Below are 21,178 nucleotides of genomic sequence, written 5' to 3' on the forward strand. Positions count from 1 at the left end.
CTAGAAAAAGCCATTCACTATGTAGGACTAAGACAAATTAAGCAGACCATGTATTAAGCAGGTAGCATATGTCAGTAATGCAGGGATGCTGTTGAAAATATAGACTCTCTTTGAATTACTTGAGGTTTACACACACTTATTTCTCTAATTCTTTGAAGTCTTGCCAAGCAATTGTAGACATGAGTTATGCAAGAAAATAATTGCAGTTGTTGGTATGGAAAATACAATACTTAAGTGTTTTGATAAATATACTTTACTTTAGATTAAGGTGTATTAACATGAGATTGAAGGGTATCCAAGAGAGAGCGTAGCAGGTATAAGGTATTTTTAAGGGGAATGACAATCCTATTATGGTCAAAATCTACTTTAGAGCAAGTTACTAGAGACATAGATGGACATAAAATAATCATAAAATGATTACTCCACCAGGAATGCATAATAATTATAAATGTGTAGGCACCAACAACACAGACTAAAAACACATGAATAAAAAATACATAGAGATCCACATAAATCTGCCTAATGGATTTTTTGACAAAGGTGAAAAAGCAATTCAATGTAAGAATAGTCTTTTTAGTAAATGGTGCTCATCCATAGGCAAAAAAGCAAGTCTCAACCTAAATTTTAATGGGAAATAAAGCATGGACTTATTGAAGACACAGTGAAGAGGATGAAAATACAAGTGGCAATGGGAGAAAATATTTGCGAACCACATAGCTGATGAAGTATTTGTGTCTAGAATATATAAAGATTTCATACTCAAGAGGAAAAAATAATAAAAGAAACATTTCATTCAGAAAAAGGGGCAAATGTCATGAATATACGTCACTGGGGAGGATATACAGATGACAAATAAGCATGTGAAAAGATGTTCAACATCATAATCCATTGGGGAAATTTAAAACTAAAGTGATGCATCCTTACACAAATATTATGTAAATGGCTAAAATCAAAATAGCAACAACACCAAATGCTAGCAAAGACCCAGAGATATTTTTTGATGGTTGGGGGCATGGAAAGTCCATGGTTTCATGGATTTTTATGATAAAATGTGCACCATTATCACATTGCAGACATTTGCTATGCTAGAAACATGACACAAATTAAATACATGGGCACAATGGTGTGACCTGAGTTGGCTGATCAGACCAACTAGCAGTGCCTTGACCTGCAAAAGTGTCAACTATGGTAAGACACTGCTGAAAATACTGAGAGAAGGTTAACGTGTGAGGCAGTAAATCTTCTAGGATCAGACAGGAGCAGTATCCCATGCAATATGGCCACCCTCACTGCTAGTCAAAGGGGTCAACCCTTTTCCAGAAGTCAACAGTCTGGCATGGAATAGTTATGTTTCCAACAGAAACAGTCTGTGATGGAGGAAGTGTTGCTGTGCTCAGAGAGAAATGGTGGTATTTTATGGGATACAGGCTCAAACATCAGTTTGAGTTCAGTTGGTCTCATCAGATATAGGGCATTTAACTTGGGCATTTGCATGAAGAATCCAGATGGTTTGATCAGTAACTGTGATTAGTTTTCGCAGTTCATGGCCCCAGAGGAGGGTATTAATCTGCCACTCTGTAGTTTTCCAAGTGGCAAACCAAACACAGGGCCGTTGGCAACTGCCCAAACTTCAATGGAATTATAACAAGTTTCATCAAGGTGAATATTGACCAGAGCTATGCAAATGCCTTGAGTTCTGTCCACTGAGCAGAGTGACCACACCTTTTTCTTTTCTTTTTTTAAAATTTCTTTATTGATTAAGTTATTACATATGTGTCCTTATCCCTACATTACTCCCCATCCCCCTCACTCATGCCCTCACCCAAAGGAGTTATATGCAAGCATATAGGCCTAATAAATGGACACAGACAGCAGGGGGGTGAGGGCATCACACCTTTTTCTATCCTTTGCTGCTAGCACTGCAGTTGAATAGCTGTAGAGCCCAGTGAATGTCATCAGTTTTCATCTTAGCCAAACCATCAGTGAACTAGGCCCAGATATTTAGGGGATCCCTGCTGTGAATTAAGGGCCCTATAGACTCAGCAGCTTTCCAATAAGGCAAGTGTTGTGGGGGATGGAATTGCTCCCAAGGTTGTGACTGCCAAGGCCAGGCCAGCTGCAGTGTCTTACAATTTTTATTTGACAAGTGAGGCTCATTGGATCCTTCCTACCTTGTTAATTGTTGAGTCCAAGTTAACCCACACCAAAGTCAGGCATTTTGTTTCAATAAGAACCCAGTGGCAAGCTAATAACCACTCTTCAAAATGAATAATCCTGGCAGTCACGCTATGGAGAAAACGAGGCCAATACTGAGGGGTTGCCTCTGTATTGAGGCTGCCTCCTTTATACAAAGGCCCAATTGGCAAAGTCATCAGTCATAGAGACTCACAGCTCAAAGAGGTCATTAGTGCTGTGGAGGCACAAAGACAGAGACTGGATGGCTTCCCATGCCGACTTTTGGTTTGGGTCTGCACAAAGGATGCTAATTTGTGCATTGTTCAATATGAAAGACCAGAGAGAATGTCAATGTTAAGTACATATTGTCTCTAGTACTCAGAGTCTAAGAAGATCCTGGACTTCCTATGTGGTGTAGTAGGGGCCTGGGAGACAGTGGTTTTTCATTGACTGCCAGATAGATTAACTGTTTTGAATCCATTCCCTTAGTCCAGAGACATTTAACTTATCAGCATATTCCTGAAATTTGTCAGGGTTGTTGAGACTGATGATTCTGACTTGCCAACCAATAAGATGTCATGTTTATATAGTGGAGCTTTGAACATCAGAGGGTGGAGGCACTCATGCTAAATGCAGACCAACCATTGGTTGCAAATGAAAGGGCTGTTTAGGGAAGTGATCCACGTATTGCATTTCCCTGGGCTTTTCCTGATTACTCAGATCACCTTATGTTATCTCTTCCCAGCTTCTAGGTTTCAGCAGTCGCTCAAATTGAAACCTATTGGTTTCCCAGTTCATTTTGTCTATGGTTTGCAGAACTCCACTTGGGGTCCTTACTCCAAAGGGTATTTTGGAGCTTGGAGTTTTCATAATTTGAGTTCAAATGGCCCCATACTTTTTAAAGGTAAAATACCACATTTTAGAAATTTAGATAGCAAAGACATACTATTTGTGCTCACTGGTAACAATTCAGAAGTCGAGGAAACGGAATACTTGATTTATACGCAATAATAGTAAAAAAAATTCTTTTAAAACACTGTCTAGCTCATACGGCGGCATATACATAAAAATACTCTGTTCCAACAGGATAATCAGGGTGTCCCTGTGTAAATCTGTGCTATAAAAATGATGACATATGACAGGAAATGTCTCTTTAAGATGCTTGTAATTAATATGACTCAAAGCCTTAAATTCTCAATTTGAAAGAGAACAGTATAGTTGGGCCTCATGCCCCATTTCCTTCTTCATTAATTTTTGCTAAGGGGGGTTTCTGACATGAAGGAGAGAAGTCCTAGGGCTGTGTACAATGCATTGCCCATGTTGTAGTACCATGCTGCCAGATGCTCCCCCTCCTGCTTCTCCTCCGAAGAGGCAGATGAAGGTCAATGTGTAAGTGTGCATGTTGTGAAGCATTTGTACTGACTGCATTATACCTGCCATGTCAGCAGTACCCACACTCACCTCTGAGGTTCAGCAGAGGGAGAATAAAGGAAAGGAGAATTTCAGGTGATAATTTAGTGGGAAAGAACAGCACGCAGGGAATAATGGTAGTGACGAGAACTCTTTATGCCCTTATAAAAGGTTATCGCATAGGGGTATCTGTCTCGTTTTAGTTCTCTTTCTCTGTCTTTTAATATCCTTGCAGAGAGAGCAAAAGGTGTGTTTTAGTTGCAAGATACATTTTTTTCTCCTGCTTATTGTTCTTCTTAACACCTTTGAATATCTTATTTTCTCTCTAGCATTTTCTGGAAACTGTTTCCTTGATGTTAAAGAAATATAGAGAATGTATGTATGTATTTGTGTGCTTGTGTGTGCATACACGTGTGCTTGTGTTAGGTATTTGTGTGTGTACCTGTGATTAGAAAGCTTGGGAACACTTGGGGAATTTGATTTGTCTGTATTTTCTGTTTATAGTGATCGAGTTCTGATAATTGTCTCATTTCTTTTTGCCTCTTGGGCTCTGGAAATTCTCTGACCTTCACTACCCTGCTCTCTGTGGTTTTATGGCCTGGATTTAGCTGAGATTGAGAGACTGGGCTCTAATTATGAAGCAGAGGATGTGCTTGAAGCTAGAAAACCAATTAAAGTGAGTTTAGTAAGATTAAATGATTCTCAAGGTAGAAGAACATTTAATTAATATACAAAATACTGCACATATTATATCTGATCTTTGTCGACTAAATTATTTCAGATGTTTTTCTATATATCAGTGTGACTGCAAATGGCATAATAGGAATAATAAATAATTTTTATTAATATAAATGCTCACTGCCACTTCATGTGCATGACACAAATGCCAAATTATGGATGGCCACAGGACGTACACAACAGGAGTCTGAACCAGGACTGGGCCCAAGAACTGAGAAAAGGGTTAAGAAGGAGAAAAGGGTGAAGCAAAATCCAGAGATGGAAGGTAGGTAAGAGAAGTGTGCTTGGAAAATCAACATCAGACTGCCAAGTGGAGTTCTTGCCACCCAAAGAGAAATGGGTTCAGAGCATAGGCACTGGACAGGGTTCAAGTTTGAGCTTTGTAAAAAAAAAAAATAATAATAATAAATAAATAAATAGTAATAATAATAATGGGCACCAAAGCTTTTTTTGTTTTGTTGTAGTTGAGGCCTAAATTTATTTATTTGCCAGGTAGGGGACCCATACATGTGAAGGATTTCTCTAGTAGCACTTGAAAAAAATCGGGACTTTCAAAGTGTTACAAAGGGACTGTTACAGTTTTGATGCTATTTAAATTGTAAAACCTAGAACTCTAAATAAAGCAGAATTCACAGCTGGTTAAAATTGTATTTTTGATGGGTAGTTAACATATTTTCAGTTAGGGTCTGGTTACACAGTGTGCTTGGTGACTTATGGTTTTTAAGTGTTAGAACCAGTTATGAAGAAACGCAACACTGAGCTGTGTTATTTGTCACTCAAGCAGCTGTAAGTGAAAAATAAATAAATAATAATCACAAGAACAACGAAGTAAACTAGGAAGAATTTTAGGTCATTTGTTGGTTGTGTTTTCCAGAAGCAGATACTGATTTTGTTAGTGTAAGCATTTGTTACAATTTACCAAACTGTATACCTGAAATGGGTATTTTATGTAAATTATACCTAAATAAAATTATTTGGAATAATCTTATGTGACATTTTTAACATATTTATTGAGATAATACTCATCTATACTAATAAAAGGGTAATATGCTAATTAGAATGGGAGACCTTCCGGACGTCCTTCCAGAACAAAGCCATGGTGGCAGGGCTGAGGCAGAGGCAGTTAGGGGCAATCAGGCCAGGAGGGGAGGACAGTTGGGGGTGATCAGGCCAGCAGGGGGATAGTTGGGGGTGAGCAGGCCGGCAGTGGGGGGCAGTTGGGGGCAATGAGGCTGGCTGGGGAGGGCACTTGGAGGCCATGAAGCTGGTAGGGGAGGGCAGTTGGGGGCAATCAGGCCAGTGGGGCAGGCAGTTGGCGGCAAGCAGGCCAGCAGGCAGTATGGTTAGGGGCGATCAGGCAGGCAGGCAGGTGAGCGGTTAGGAGCCAGGGGTCCCAGATTGTGAGAGGGATGTCCCAGATTGGAGATGGTGCAGGCCGGGCTGAGGGCCACTAGTATACTATAATATCCATATATTTAAAGCATACAATTAAATTGTTTTAAGTATATTACAGTGTTGAACAACCATAACCACAGTCTAAGTGTAGAATATGTTTTCCAAACTAAACAAACCTCTGTACCTATTACTAGTCTTCTCTTTCACCTCTTTTTAATTTTCTTTTTCTCCATGTAAAGAATAAAAATAAGCAAGAATTCAATTTAGTTCATATTTACATTATTTTGTAAAACATTTACTTGTACCATATAAATTACTGATACATAAAGGATGTAAAAAATTAAATTTTATGAATGTATCATAATTTCTTTACATAGTTTCTTATATGATATGTAGATTATTTTATTGAAGGCTTTTGTGAAAAGCAAACTATGAGATATAGAACATATTGATAGTTTTAGTTTAAATGAAGACAATTCTATTATTTTTGCCATCTTATTAATCTAGAAGAGTGATAACAAAGATTGATAATCCTATATAATAAAGAGCTAATATGCTAATTAGAGCGAACAACAGAATGACCGTCTGGATGACCTTCTGGACAAAGCCGGGGCTGCGAGGGCAACTGAGGCTGCAAAGGGCTGCGACGGCCTGCAAGGGCCAGCCAAGGCTGCAAGGGACTATGAGGGCCTGCGAGGGCTGGCCAAGGCAGCCAGGGCTGCGAGGGCTGAGTCCCTTGTGCAGATTTTGTGCATTGGGCCTCTAGTGAATAATAATGAAGAGTGATTATGGGTACAGCCAGTTGAAAACTATTCCAATTTTAAACCAATGCTTCTTTTAGCATTAAATAAGCACTGTGAGTAGTAAGATGTGGGTGGCCTGGATCTTGGGGAGAGCTTTTTAAATTAAGTGGTCAGAGCAGAGTATAAATTTTTGAATCATTAGTTAATAGATTATTTTAAAGTAGAAAATATTTTAGCAAGTCAGTAGAAGTTATCTCATTTTCCCTCTAAGGAATCAATGCATTCTTTTCACATATTTAATAACTAGTGACCTGGTGCATGGATTCATGCACAGTGAAAGGAGATTAATTAAAAGGTGGCTGGTGGGGGCGGGACTGGACGAGATGGGCTGGACATGCCGGAGCCAACCTCCTGCCGTCCCTCCCAGGCCGGCCGCACCTGGGATGGCACCATGGCTCCAAGGACATCTGTGGAGTGAGCAGGATCCCTCCAGCAGGTGGGGTCCCTCAGCCTGGCCTGTGGGGGTGGGGCAGAAAGCAGACATCTCCTGAGGGGTCCCAGAGTATGAGAGGGCACTCTGCAAAGTTGCTGTCATACAGGGTGTGGAATGCAAACCCAAGTGCGCAGTAAACCAGATTTGAGGCCAACAGTGCCCCAACAACAACATAACCCACAGCTAAAGGTGGAATCTTGTGGCTCTGTGAGGAATTAGGCTCCCTTCTCTCTGGTTCTGGGGTGTGTCACCCAAGAACCTCCGCTGCCAAGTCACCACAGCTTAGCAGCTCCTGTGTTGAGTGTCTGCCCCCTGGCGGTCAGTGTACATCAGACCTACCAGCCAGTTGGACAGTCAGATGGTCGCTTAGCCTTTTATGTATATAGATAGGAAGTAATGAAAGTAAAAAAAAAAAAAGGCAGAAAACAAGATTTCTTCTCCTCTTTACTTGTTTGGCCTACAGTATTTTAAGAGGAATACTAGATAAACTTGGAAGGGGAGTCATCTATAATACCCTTCCCATCACAAAGATGGGAAGTTCTTAGATGCTTGGCTTTTGTCTTTCTATGCTCTTGAAATTATCTTTAATAAAATGGTGTGTTTTGTTGTTGTTGCTTTTGCTTGAATGATCTGAGTTGACTAGATTTTTTCACATGAACTTTTTTGGATTGTCAAGGAACTCTCTGCCTGCTGTTGCTGACACAACACTGTGTCATGGACAGTATGACCACAGTGAGCAATTGGTATTCTTCAAGGATATGTGGATAAAAACGATTTCTGCAATCAAAAGGTTGAAGGCCTGGAAATCTCTTTTTACTCAGAGGGCTAGAAAGCCAGTCTTTAAGAAAGCAAATCAATTTTTTTCAAATAAATGCAAGATAAAGCTTGGCATTGTTATCCCAATGGTAGAGACAGGTAGGATTTATTTGTCTGTTAATGCTCAAAGGTGAGTCATCTCTGCTAGAATTGTCCCACTGGAGATGTAAACATTCTTTGATTTGTAATATTATTTTAGATGTCAATTGTATAAGCCTTTTACTTTATGTGTTAGTTTTTTATGTAGCTTTAATATTCTTTTTTTTGGTTGTTAGAGGAAGGACAGTAGGTAATTTATATAAAAACTATTGTTTGGTGATTACTATTCATTTCCTTGAAAAAAAATCAACACTTCCTTCTACAGGACCAATCCAATCCTGTTTGATCCTGTGTTACTGGTATGACTATAAAATGAAACATATATTTTGGAGCATATTTGTAGTCTCAATCCCCATAGAATACATTTTCTGGTTAGTTGATTAAATAGTCCTTTCTCTGTGTAGGTTTTATTCCTAGTCCAAGCTCCAGGCACATTTGTAAATATTGAATATAATTAAGGATTCCCTATTTCTCTATGTCAGAAATACATTCTGAAATTAATTTATAAAATTTTATAATTTGATCCTTTTCTGAAACCCAAGGACTCTATGGGAAAATGATAGATAGTATTCTGGGAATAGGAATGCCTCTTTGAAAAATGATTAGTAAAACCTTTGGTACCAGTATTACCTTTAACAGTGATATCAGATTTGGAGATTTGGTGGGTAGATAGTTAGAAATACTGGTATATCCTCAGACCCTCTGGAATGGGCACAATTTACAGACTATAGGAAGATTTTCATTGATGAGAATTAGTAATCTTTTATTTTTGTGGGGAAACCCTGAATGTTGAGTGCATGAAATAACCTTTTATTATCTTGAATTCAAGTAGATCTAGTTATAATTTCTTGCATTAGAACTTTTCTTAATTGAAATGCTGTCCTTATTGAAACTAATTGTTGTGGTCCTGTTGGAGGTTTCCAGGGATGTCACTCCTACAGATTTAGGGACTTTGGCGATTCACTTTTTGCAGTTATTTGTCTTCTTTAATCTCTGAGGCATTTTTTCAGTATCTACCACAGATTACGTTCTTTCTGAGGACTTTTCAGATTTTAGTGTCACCATCTATAACAAGTAGGGGACTTTAGTAAAACGCATGTTTGCAGTAGGACTTGCAAAATGGATTCATTCAACTTTGATATTTTCCCAAAGTTAAGTCAAATAAAAACATAGCTTTATATATTTTGTGCATATGAACATGTATCAGTCAAAGTAAGAAGATACAATTTATTCAGCAGTTTGTTGCTAGCTTTATAGTTTTTAAAGCTAATAAACTGTTGAATAAGGTATGTTCTGGATCTTTTCTCTCATAAGTTAAGTTTTAGCATGTTTCCCATTTCCCTAACCTGGTGATTCTCTTTTTGGATTTTTTTCTTGGCTTTTGTATCAGCCCACATAATTCTGTGTACCTCTTTAGCTTCTCTGACAAGTGTGCCAGAGCCAGAGCCAGGTATTTCCTTAGTCTTCTTTTGTGGACAGTTGGAATGGGGGGTTGTTCTTGAAAGTTCCCAGGTAATGAAAGCAGCAGACCTGTCCACCTCTCTCTCTCTCTCTCTCTCTCTCTCTCTCTCTCTCTCTCTCTATATATATATATATATATATATATATATAGATATATATATATATATAACTTATATTCTATATTCTATAACATATATAAGTCATACATACACATACTATACACACACACACACACACACACACACATCCCTCCTCTCTCCAAATATAGAACATACTGCCCTCCTCTTCCCAACTCACACATGCCCACTCCTGGTTGGTGTGAGGGGAGGGGGCAGGTGTGGAAGTGCTCCATAGACACTCGGAGGGATCCAGGTTCAAGGATAATGATCATAACAGTCGCAATTTCAAAGGGAAATCACTACAGGCTCTTGCATTGGAAATTAAATGTATTGGCCTTATTTACTTTATTTGTGGGTTTTTTTTTGCATTTAATCCACAGTGATAAAACTGCAAAAAGAAAAAAAAGACATCTTTATTGTAATAAGTTAATCCAGTGGATAGGTCTGAAAAATCTCAAATCAGTTGGTTAGGCCAATAAGAGCTTCTACCATGCTGCCTATGTGTTCCCTCAAGCTCCACTCTGAGGCTTGGCTCAGGGGTTGAGCATCAACCTATGAACTAGGAGGTCATGGTTCAATTCCCAGTCAGGGCACATGCCCAGGTGTGGGTTCAGTCCCCATAGGGGGCGTGCAGAGGCAGCTGATCAGTGATTCTCTGTCATCATTGATGTTTCTATTCCTCTCCTCCCTTCTTTTCTCTGAAATCAATAAAAACATATTAAAAAATAGAAAATAAATGTATTGGCCTTAAAAGCACTTTTACATGGCTACCAACTCATTGGGCAGAAGAAACCACATGGCTCACTCATCCAGAGGGGTACAGGAAGATGAAGAGAGAGGAATATTTGGAAACTACCACTGATATTTTAAGTCTCTAACACTGTTTTCTTTCAGAATGTCTTAGTCTCCAGAGAGCCACATCCCTTGACAAGGTACAAGCACATCCCATCTTTACTATTTTCTCCCCAAAACCCTAGGACAGTGATGGCGAACCTTTTGAGCTCGGCGTGTCAGCATTTTGAAAAACCCTAACTTAACTCTGGTGCCGTGTCACATATAAAATTTTTTTGATATTTGCAACCATAGTAAAACAAAGACTTATATTTTTGATATTTATTTTATATATTTAAATGCCATTTAACAAAGAAAAATCAAGCAAAAAAAATGAGTTCGCGTGTCACCTCTAACCTGCATGTCATAGGTTCGCCATCACTGCCCTAGGATGTCACTTCATTTATCCTCATGGGTTCGCACTGGAATGTGGACACACCAGAACTGTAGAATTCAATAAGTACAAAATATTTGAGGTATGCTGTTTTGTTCATTATGCTTTCTTTTTTGGGAGAAGGGTCTGAAAGGCATTGCCCATAACATGAGTTTTTAAATTATTCTTGGTCTTTACTTTATGACTGCTTATAAATATTTCACTTTTTATGTTACATAATTAAAAAATGGAACAAAATGTATTTCTGGCTCTACTGAGGGCTGTGAAATTCCATCTGACTATTTGCAAGTTTATCTTCTGATGTCTTAATTTGAACATAATGATTTGAAAAGATTTTTGCTTACATCTCACTCCAGATAATGAGGTATAGCTTTGAAGGGTTCAATTTGGGACTGACATTACTAGTGTCAATACTGATAGTACTTTCTGCTAGTTGAGACCCTGATAGGAACAAAATAGAGTTAATTTTAAAAAATGCACGCTGAATTACATAACAGCATTTGATAGCTAAGCATGATAGTCAAAAGATGTTTTTGATAAAATAAAATGTAAAAAATTACAAATGTTCCACACTTTACCTTTGGTAAGAAAGCAAAGGACTACAAAGTTTGTAGTAAAGGGGCAGGGAGTGTTGATGAAAGATGCTCAGATCCAATACTGATATTTGTTCAGTATCCCGGTAGGTTTAGGCACTAATTAGGCACCCTTTCGTTTCTTACTCCATTTAACCTCTACAGCAGCTGGTGGAGTAGACATCCATTATCTCCAGTTTACAAGTGAGGACCTGGAGGCCAGGGAGGGTATGTAGTTATCCAGTGTCACAGATTATAAGAGCTAAGATTCAGACCCAGATGGACCAGATCCCCTGAGCTTTGGTTTTTCTATCCTGTCATTCCCAATCTTGGTATTTGCAGTGACTTTTAACTGGGAAATGCATTCCCTTCCTACTTGAAACCACAGAGGGAGATAACAAACCTTACAAAGTGCTCGAGGAGTAGATTGTAATGGGAAATGTCAAGACTTTTATCATTGGGGCCTTTGGAGCTTTGAGTCTAAATTGCTCAAGCTGGACACTAACTAGACAGCTAGTACAGTCATAGTGTCAGCACACCCTGAAGGAAAGATGCAGCCACTGAGATATTGATGTTGTGTTCATGGCACAAAATGGGCCATTCAGAAGACCAAGGATATTACCTCTATACAGCGATTCTGATTATATGCAATTAGGTTATCATAGAGGCCTAAGATATATTCAGATTTGTTCTCAGGCAGCAGGGTGACCAAAGAAAACATATAGTCTTGCACATTTGTGGAATGACAGTATAGGATATCCGTGCCAGTTAAATGGTATCATAACATATGTCCAGGGAACAAGAAGAGGTCAATGCAGCAACAAGAGCAGTAGAAGGAGTCTTGGAATGCTCTTCTACATTTCAGAAGGGTCACAGGCAGGAAGCTCCAGGCAAGACTAAAGGACCCCTGTTACCTGCCTGGCAGGATGACTTGGAGGGCGTCAAGAGGGCCAGAATCATCCCTGAGATCTTGACTTTGGCCACACATGGATACCAAAGTACCAACTCCAGGGAACCATGATGTGTAGTTCAAATACAATTGTTCAATATTCATAGAATAAGAATTGAACAATTGTATTTAGTCTTATGTAAAACTTAGTGCTCTGTTTAATAAACATGTGACAAGGGATTTGCTGTTTAGCAATGTTACACCCATTGTGACCACGCTGTGTTTGTGCCATGCTTGTTTGTAGCTTCACCATCTCACAGGTGTAAGCATCTCAGAGGGGCTGCTCATACCGTGATGGTGGTAGGGGGTCCCTTCTCAGCACATACAACAAAGTTGCAGACCCTGAGCAGACATTTAATTTGAGATTTTTGGTTTAAACCATGATGAGAGAAAATAAAACCCCTTCTTAGCTCCTGATGAGGACCTGTTTCTTCTCAAAGTTGAAGAAGAGGGGTAATGGCTAGGAAGCAAAGGCAACGTGGTGCTTATTTTGCTGAAGAAAACAGTTTTTTGGTCTCTCACAATATATCATGTGTAAGAATTTTGACTTTTCCTAGAGCTCATTTTATATAAGCTACATTTTTCTTATTCTGTGAATATTTACTTTCTGTGCAGAAGTAGCCACGGAAAATTCCTGTCACATAATATCTATTTTCTGAGGTTCTCAAACGGGGAAGGCCGTGAAGACCAAGTCAGATTATTCAAGGATGAAGATTCAATTTTCTCCCTTTTCTTATATCTCTTCTTGCCTTTTGTCCATTTCAATACTCATTAACACCTATATTAAAGGCAAGGAAGGCAAAAGGGATAAGAAGAATTTCTTCACTTTCAGATGTTATTAATCTTTCAGCGTATTAATCTTTCATTAATGGTAGCTCTGATCAAAACCAAGTGGAGCTGATGGATTTTTCTCTTTTTGTCAGGTATATTTCTCTTCTACAGTAACTTGCAGATGGTTATTGTATTACAAAATAAAGTTATTTTATAGGCTCATCTATGTGTTGCTTATTTATATACACGTCAATCTGGGTGAAGGGCAATTATTTATACTAATTATAAATAATTAAATATAGTTTCATCATTATATTACTTTTATGTATGTTTCACTTGGTGACTATTTGAGATATCTCTATTAAACAAGTAGTGTGTTTTCTTTGGATTACATGCATTGAAAACTTTTTAATAGTTACTAGAAATATAACACTATCAGTTATTGGGGAGTAAAACAAGAGGAGAACTATATCATTTAATAGAAAGATATAGTGAGCCACAAAGGAATATGTTTTAAGTGTCTGGACTTATAAGGAGGAGGTTCTTTTGGTTGTGTTTGTATTTCTAGGAACTAGGGGCTGCCTCTCACAGATGCTTCTGCCCTTCAACCAGTGTCCCTTGTAAAATGCACTATTCTCCCTCTTCTAATTAAATAACATGTAGTAGGTGTGGAATAAAATATGTTGCTGTTGATTGGGCAAAATAATTAATAATTATAATGATTAGTTTTCCTGCCAGTGCCAAACACTATGTTATTTACAATGAATGCATTATGTAGTCCTCACAAGTGATATATGAGATTGTTATCATTATTGTTTGCATTTATAGATGAGACAACTGAAGGTTAGGGAATTTAATTAATCAAGCTGATGAGTGGTATGATCAGAATTTAAACCTAGGCAATCAGATTTCTGAGCACATGCTCCGACTCACTGTGCCAAAGAGCCTGGAATGTATACCAAAGATGGCTAAGGTGTCCTACCTGGAAGTAATGACCAGATGCAACAGAGTGAGGTTAAGGTACTTCAATAACATTGTCTGAACACTCTTGTAATAAATACACAACAGTCAGCATAGTGTCTAGGAAAAGGAAAGACAAAGAGCAAGGATTTAGCAGTATTTAAAACGACACTTTGAAGAGATGATTTTCTGATTCCACATGACTAAAGGAAGCGTAGGCTTGGTTAGACTAAATGTCCCTAGAGTTGAAAGTGAGCTTCCTTCAGTGTACCATGTTGTCATGGCCAGCCCCTCTACAGGAAAAACCTCATTGCCTGCTTGCCAAGCCACCTTTCACATGCAAGTTGGTCTCCAAACTGGATATGCCTCAAAAAGGATGACCGATTAGCTACTTTTGGATGGAAATAAATTGACACACTGGCTTAGGCATGATCCTAATGCATTTATTGATGGCTGTAGTCACTCTAATGGAACATGTAAACTCAAGTGTTTGGATCTGATCAGAAGAGTCTGAGTTCCGTTGCTTGGTGATTCAGTTCCAGTCCCTTCCATTTGTGAGACCTTGATCATGAAGGAACCATATCTCCTGGCTTTGATGTTCCTGCAGGCTGTAGGTACAATAGAATATGTTTCCAATCTTGTAAACAACAACAAATGGCACTTGGATAGTATGATTTTGGTTTAAGGAGCTTGTTCTGATCTTGAGTGGAATCATCCAGTGTGTTCCCAAGCCTGCTCTCTACCCACACCTTTTTTTGGAATGCCATTTGCCATTGATCTCCTTTGGACAATCATTTTTATGAAAGAAGCTGGCCACCAGAAGATATTTTGGCCTAGGACAGTTGTTTTCAGACTTTGCTGTATATTAAAATCACTCCAGGGAACTTTTAACAGTATTAATGCTCAGGCTACATCTCCTACCAATTCAGTCAGTATGCCTGGGGATAGAACCCAGTATTTTAAATATACTTTTATTGATTTCAGAGAGGAAGGGAGAGGGAGAGAGAGATAGAAACATCAGTGGGGATCGATCCCACAACCTGGGCATGTGCCCTGGCTGGGAATTAAACTGTGACCTCTTGATTCATAGGAGGACGCTCAATCATTGAGCCATACCACCTGGGCAGAACCCAGTATTTTTAGAATGCCCTAGGTAATTCTAATATACAGCCAAGTGTGAGAAATATTAACCTTGAATCGATAGGACTATATCTTAAGTTAAATGGTGATTAGTAACAGCTTTACCTGCTTATGTAGTAAAAATTTGAAACCAACTAATCTTCATTATTTTTAATTTACTCTTAAAAAGAAGTTAAATTATAAAATAAACCTAATAAAAATGGAACTTTAATCATATGTTCTAACCTTAAGTTTTTTAAATGTTTTATTATATTCATTTGTAGATTTGTTTTTGGAAAACTAAGGTGAATGGACTAATTGTAAAATAAGGACCTATATTCCTGTTGTAGCTCTAACATAGCCTTTCTTTATAATTCTGGAAAAGCCTTAGTACTCTAATGCCAATTCATAACTACATTTTCATAACAATTTAGTGAAATGATAAAATGGTTTATACATGCATGTTTTTATACACACATTATGGTGCTTTATTAATAATTCTGATTCATTTTCTCTATTTTTGCTGTTTTAATGGAATAATTAGGGAAGCCAGTTTTCAAAATTTCAGGTAAATCATCCTTTAGGTGAATGATGCCTTTTAGCATTATGTAAAAGGGAGGATTTCTAATTAATGAGAAGATAAGTAACAATTATTTGGGTTTTGTTTGTGTTTTATTAGGGCTTACGATCAGTCTTGAAAAAAGTTTGGTACACCTTTTTTTAGGTTTCCTTCCCCTATCAATTTAAAATAAAAATATAGCACACAGGCCTGGAGAACACACACACACACACACACACTCCTTCAGGGCGGTTGATTAGGAAGTCTAAGAATCACTGATAGTCAGCGATTGCCTTTAATTCACATTCCAAATTATCTGATTTTGGATTCCAATACCTCAACTCTATGAAATAACCCCCTCAAGATCCATATGTACTCTTCATCAACTGAGACATTGACTTTCACATTTTCATATTTCACTTCGTTGGAAGATGTGACAGAGTTGAGAATCTTCTCTTTCCTTAGTGCAACAGCACTGCTCTTTCCTCGTTCTTTTCTGATAATGCTGTCTTCTTGACTTATTCTTCCTTTGCCTTATTTTCTTGCTCCAGACACAGAATGTACCCTTCTTTCATGAAAGTTTATCCACCTAGCTGAATACAGAAAATTGCTATGTAGAGGACTCTTAAAGTCTCTTCTCTAACCCCAGTCTTCCTCTGAAACTTCATACCTGCATTTCCAACTATTTTCTGAAAACCGACATCTTAAGCTCGTCTGTCCTCTCTGCACCTGAAAATATCTGAGAATCATTTATTTATTGAGTTGAGCATGAAGTACATGATATACATTAACTAATTCTCTGTCTTTGGATGCACATATGTATTTTCCAAAGTTTTTCTGTATCAAGATCCAGTGGAAAGAAGACTAAACTGAGAAATGTTGCACCTACCCTATCTCAGTCACCTGTGTCCTGTGACTTTACACATGTCCGACCATTCTGAGTTTCATTTTTGAATAAAATCTGTGGTTGATTGACAAAAGGAAGTCTGAATAGCTAACTCTCATATTTGGAAAATTAGAGATTCTTCTCCTGTTTTGAATTAATTCTTGCATTATCTTTTCTGTCCTACTTACACATTTTCTTTTGTCTGAGTAAACTAGTGGGCTCTTTGTGATCCGCATGTAAGTTTAGCTGCTTCTCAAACTTCCTTTAATGGAATTGACTGGATCTTGTGAAAAAAGACATAAACTTATACTCCACGAGTTCTTAGAAGCATTTGCTCATTCCCTTACTTGAGAGGTGCTCAAAGAATTGCCTTCTTCCCTGGCTTTCCCAGGAAGTGCCTCTCTTGATGTCTAGCCTGAGTTGGACTCCTGAGGTTTTAGTTAGTTGGCACTTCTAGAACTACTGCCTTTATGCCAGACTTTCCACTGCCTTCTCACACCTCTTTAATTTGCTAAAGTGGTAACAATTAGCACTGATTTGCTTAATGAAGTGCCAAGCCAGCCACATCAGCCTTTATAAAGAGAGAAACCAAAATGTTGGAAGATCTTTGTATTTCAACTTTGTCTTCTTCTTTTGCCAAAATTGGCCACTGGGATTTCTGGCCATCATCTTAAATTGCATGTAAAATTATGTAAATAATCAGATAACTAGATAACATGGGAATTACATGTGCACCAGAAGGAATAATTGATCTGAAAAATTGAACAGTTTTGCAATAACAGTGTTCCTCAAGTGCTTAAAAGAACAAAAATTGTAATTTTATTTCTCTGAAATGGCTACATTACAATATGCTTTTTATCATCAAATAATAAATTGTTTCTGTCAGTCCTCTTAGGCAGGTGGTTACTGAATTCCTAATTGCGAATATATGTCTCCCTAGTTGATGGCCAAACTGCCACATGATATTCTTTTTTATTTAATATTTATTTCGTGAGCTCCTAAAGCATTATATTCCCAGGAAATTCTCTGGGGTTGTCCCTATTATTGACTAATTCTTTTTGCTTTCTTAGTAGGTCTTCACAGATAAATGGTCTTTAAAATAGATCTGTATATTGAGGAGAGACTATTTTCTGTTTATCAATGGGTGGTTTGAAGAAGAGGCTATCATATACCAGGATGCATGGAGCTCAACTGTGTTGACCAGTCATGCCTCAGGTGTTCTTGAGAAGGACCTCATGACCCAGCAGACAATCTTATTTTAATGATTTTTATGAACAGGCCTACTAAACAATTACTAAATAAACTAACAAAACAAAAGAAATATTTCATCCTGTCAGTGGACTGACCCTTAGTGTTTACTGTGGAGAGAGCATCATTGAACAATAATATATTTGCTATTTTCAAACTCAGTACACAGAAAGAATTCCAGACTGTTGTATGTGTTACTGAGATAAAATGTTTAGATCAGGAAGAGCAAGTATTGGAGAAATACAGTAACTAAAATATTATGATTATATACAAAGAGAATATTGAAAAAAGATAATAAAATTGGCAAAATTCATAAACAGAACATAATTGAAATATGGAGTAAAGAAATTCATCAAGTAACTTTTCCAGTCTGGATCACTGGATTACATTTTTGTCTCTTTTGCTCACTGCCTTTTCTACCCACTACATGCCCGTCTCCCATTGCTCAGCCTGGGCAGATAGGTGCCCTGCACCAATTATAGAAAAGGTCTTATACTTTGATGGCAAAGTCTCTATACTGGGTAGGAAATGGGAAAATAATAATTTGAATTGCCCTGCTATGCAGTTTATATAATAAGCCCTCACAATTTTAATCTCCAAAATAGTTGATAGCAAGCTCTTATAAAAAAATAGTGAAAGAAGTAATACTTATTAAACTTCTTGAAAGCTATAAGCCAAATAACTAATTTTGATACTTTAAATCAGCAGTCGCCAACCTTTTGGACCTCATGGACCACCAGTGGTCTGTGGACTACCGGTTGGCAACCGCTGCTTTAAATCATAGCCTTATGTCAGGATGGGCTTTATTTAGTACCTGAATTGATCACAGAGTGGCCTTCAGTAGATTGTTCTAATGTTACTGCCTGAGCTTTTAAAAAATATATATATATCCTATTGGTTTCAGAGAGGAAGGGAGAGGGAATGACAGATAGAAACATCAATGATGAGAGAGAATCATTGATAAGCTGCCTCCTGCATGCCCCATAGGCCTGCAACTGTGACCTCATGGTTCATAGGTTGGTGCTCAACCACTGAACCACACCGGCTGGTCTGCCTGAGCTTTTATTGAAGAGCTCTACATCTGAACAAGTGTATCAAGATTATGAGTATACTTGCCATAAAAGTGTTTTGGGCTCTGTCCTCTATGTCCTTCCTTGTCTTCTTTATAAAATCAGAAGTCTGAACAGGAAAGGGCTAAGGAAACCCAGGCTTCCTGGAGGAACTGGCTTTCTGTCTCAAGTCTGCTAAGGAATTATTTAGGTTATCATCTTTCTCTTAACTTCGGCTGCCAAAAAGATCAGAGTAGAATTTGAAACCAATGTAGCAACTATGTTTGAGCTTTTTATATGCATTTATAAAGTCTTCTCTAGTTTTTTTTCCTACTTTGTTATTTTTTTAAAGAATTTGAATAATATCTATGAAGTAGTCAGTTTAAATAGCTCCATTTTCTTGAGGAAAAATTATATTGTTTAAGGGACTTCCAAGATTTCACTGGGAAGCTAAGATTTAACTATGGATAATATCTTCATAGAAAGTTATGTTGCCTTCATATGAAGCCACATGAAGCCAAGGGTTCTCTGTGGGAGGAGTGAGAGGGGAGTAATATCGCTCTCCTTGAGACATTTGACAATTTTTGGAAATTATTTCAGTTGTCACAACCTGGGGGGAGGGTTGATACTGGAGCCTAACGGGTAAAAACCAGGGATACTTCTAAACATCCTACAATGCACAGGCCAAATCTGTCTCACCCTGAACTATAAAAAACTATACAACTCAAAATATCAACACTGCCAAGGTTGAGAGTCCTGCATTAAGATGAACTCTGTTTAATAGTATCTTAAAAATAATTTTGTGTAAGTTGCCTTGCCTTCTTTCTCTTGTAATTTTACTTTTAACACCTTTGTCAGTTTGTATTTTATTAATCTTTTTCAATGTACTAATTCTGACTGTTTTTTTGTTTTTCTTTTTTTAAATTCCAGTTTTATTATTTATTTTCTATGCTACTCTTGTTCTTTTCCTTAACTCTCAAGTAACATATTTACTTATGTTTACTTGATACATTATTTAACAAATAAATGAAGTTATAATAGAGGAATGTAAAGTATTTTGGCTACTGCAATTGAGAATGCCTTTGGTGTTGGGAATTGCACAAGGCCCTGCTTTTCTGTAATTTGCTGTACTAGGTACTATTTCTTTAGTGCAGGGCTCTTAGCTCCTTGATTTGATCTTTCAATTAAGCTCATCTCCTTCAGTATTTAATCTCCAAAAGAATTGTTTTTGCCTTGTTCCCCTATAAAGAACATAGATTATTAAAAATGACTTTCAGTCTAATTTATTTTTTCTCAGAGGAAGTTGTCTTCCTGAATGAGGAAGTATAAACCTTTAGGGAAAAATGCCTTCCCCTGTGTGTTCTACTAATAGGAGAGAAGGATATTCTGTGTTGAGACTGTAATAAGCTAAAGCATAGATAGGTTTTAGGCAGAAGATGATAGAGAATTAGATAAGGGAGAATTGTATTTGAAAGGTGCTGGTTCAGTGACAACACAGAATAAGGAGATCCATCTTTAGAATGGTTATCTGGAAAGTGCTCTTTGTAAAGTTCTTTTTTAAGCTGAGAAGTTAGAGTTGAGTATCAGTTGTAGGCCTTCTACCGAAGGGTACCAAAAAATGCATTTCAGGTTCTCATGCACGGAAGATGAAAGTGAAGACCCTGCAGTGAGAAAGCACTTGATGAAATTAAGGAGTGCAAAGACAATTATTGGGACTGGAGCTTGGTAAAGGAACAACATGAGACTAAGAAGAGGTAGGGAGGACAGAAAGGGCCAGATCAAACACATGCCTTACTAGTACATATAGAAGATTCTTATAATAAGAATAATTGTAACAGCATTATGCATGGTTATGACATGAGGCATTTTAAAAGATCACTTAGTGAATAATGAATTGAGGGGGAAGGAAGAGTGGAAGTAGGGAGACAAGTAGCTATTGCTTCATCCTAAGTGAGAGACAGTGGTGGTTTGTATCAGGTAAATGATAGTAGAGATAGTGATATGAGACAAATGGTAGACAATTTGACTTTACAGAACTTGGTGATGGACTATTGTGGTGGAAAAAGAAAGAGAAATACAGCAATAACTTCCAAATATTCAAGTTCAGCAACTCAATGGATAATGGAGCCACTTATTGAGATAGCAAAGATTAGAGAGGAATTTGCCCAAGAAGATCAACTGGTCAGTTTGTTAAAAATATAATCTGATGATGCATTGGTTAGTAATATAAAGATAGAAGTATAAAGCTGTCCTGAGAAAATATGAAAATCATTGCTGGTTAAATAGTAATCTGGTAAAAATAATATTGGTGAAAACTTACAAACTAAATGGAAATTATAGAAAGATGTTAATTATGGATTATCACACTATTCACATTTCCCGGTGAATGGA

This window comes from Myotis lucifugus, unplaced genomic scaffold, assembly GCF_000147115.1.
Source record: "Myotis lucifugus unplaced genomic scaffold, Myoluc2.0 scaffold_36, whole genome shotgun sequence".
NCBI classification, from domain to species: Eukaryota; Metazoa; Chordata; class Mammalia; order Chiroptera; family Vespertilionidae; genus Myotis; species Myotis lucifugus.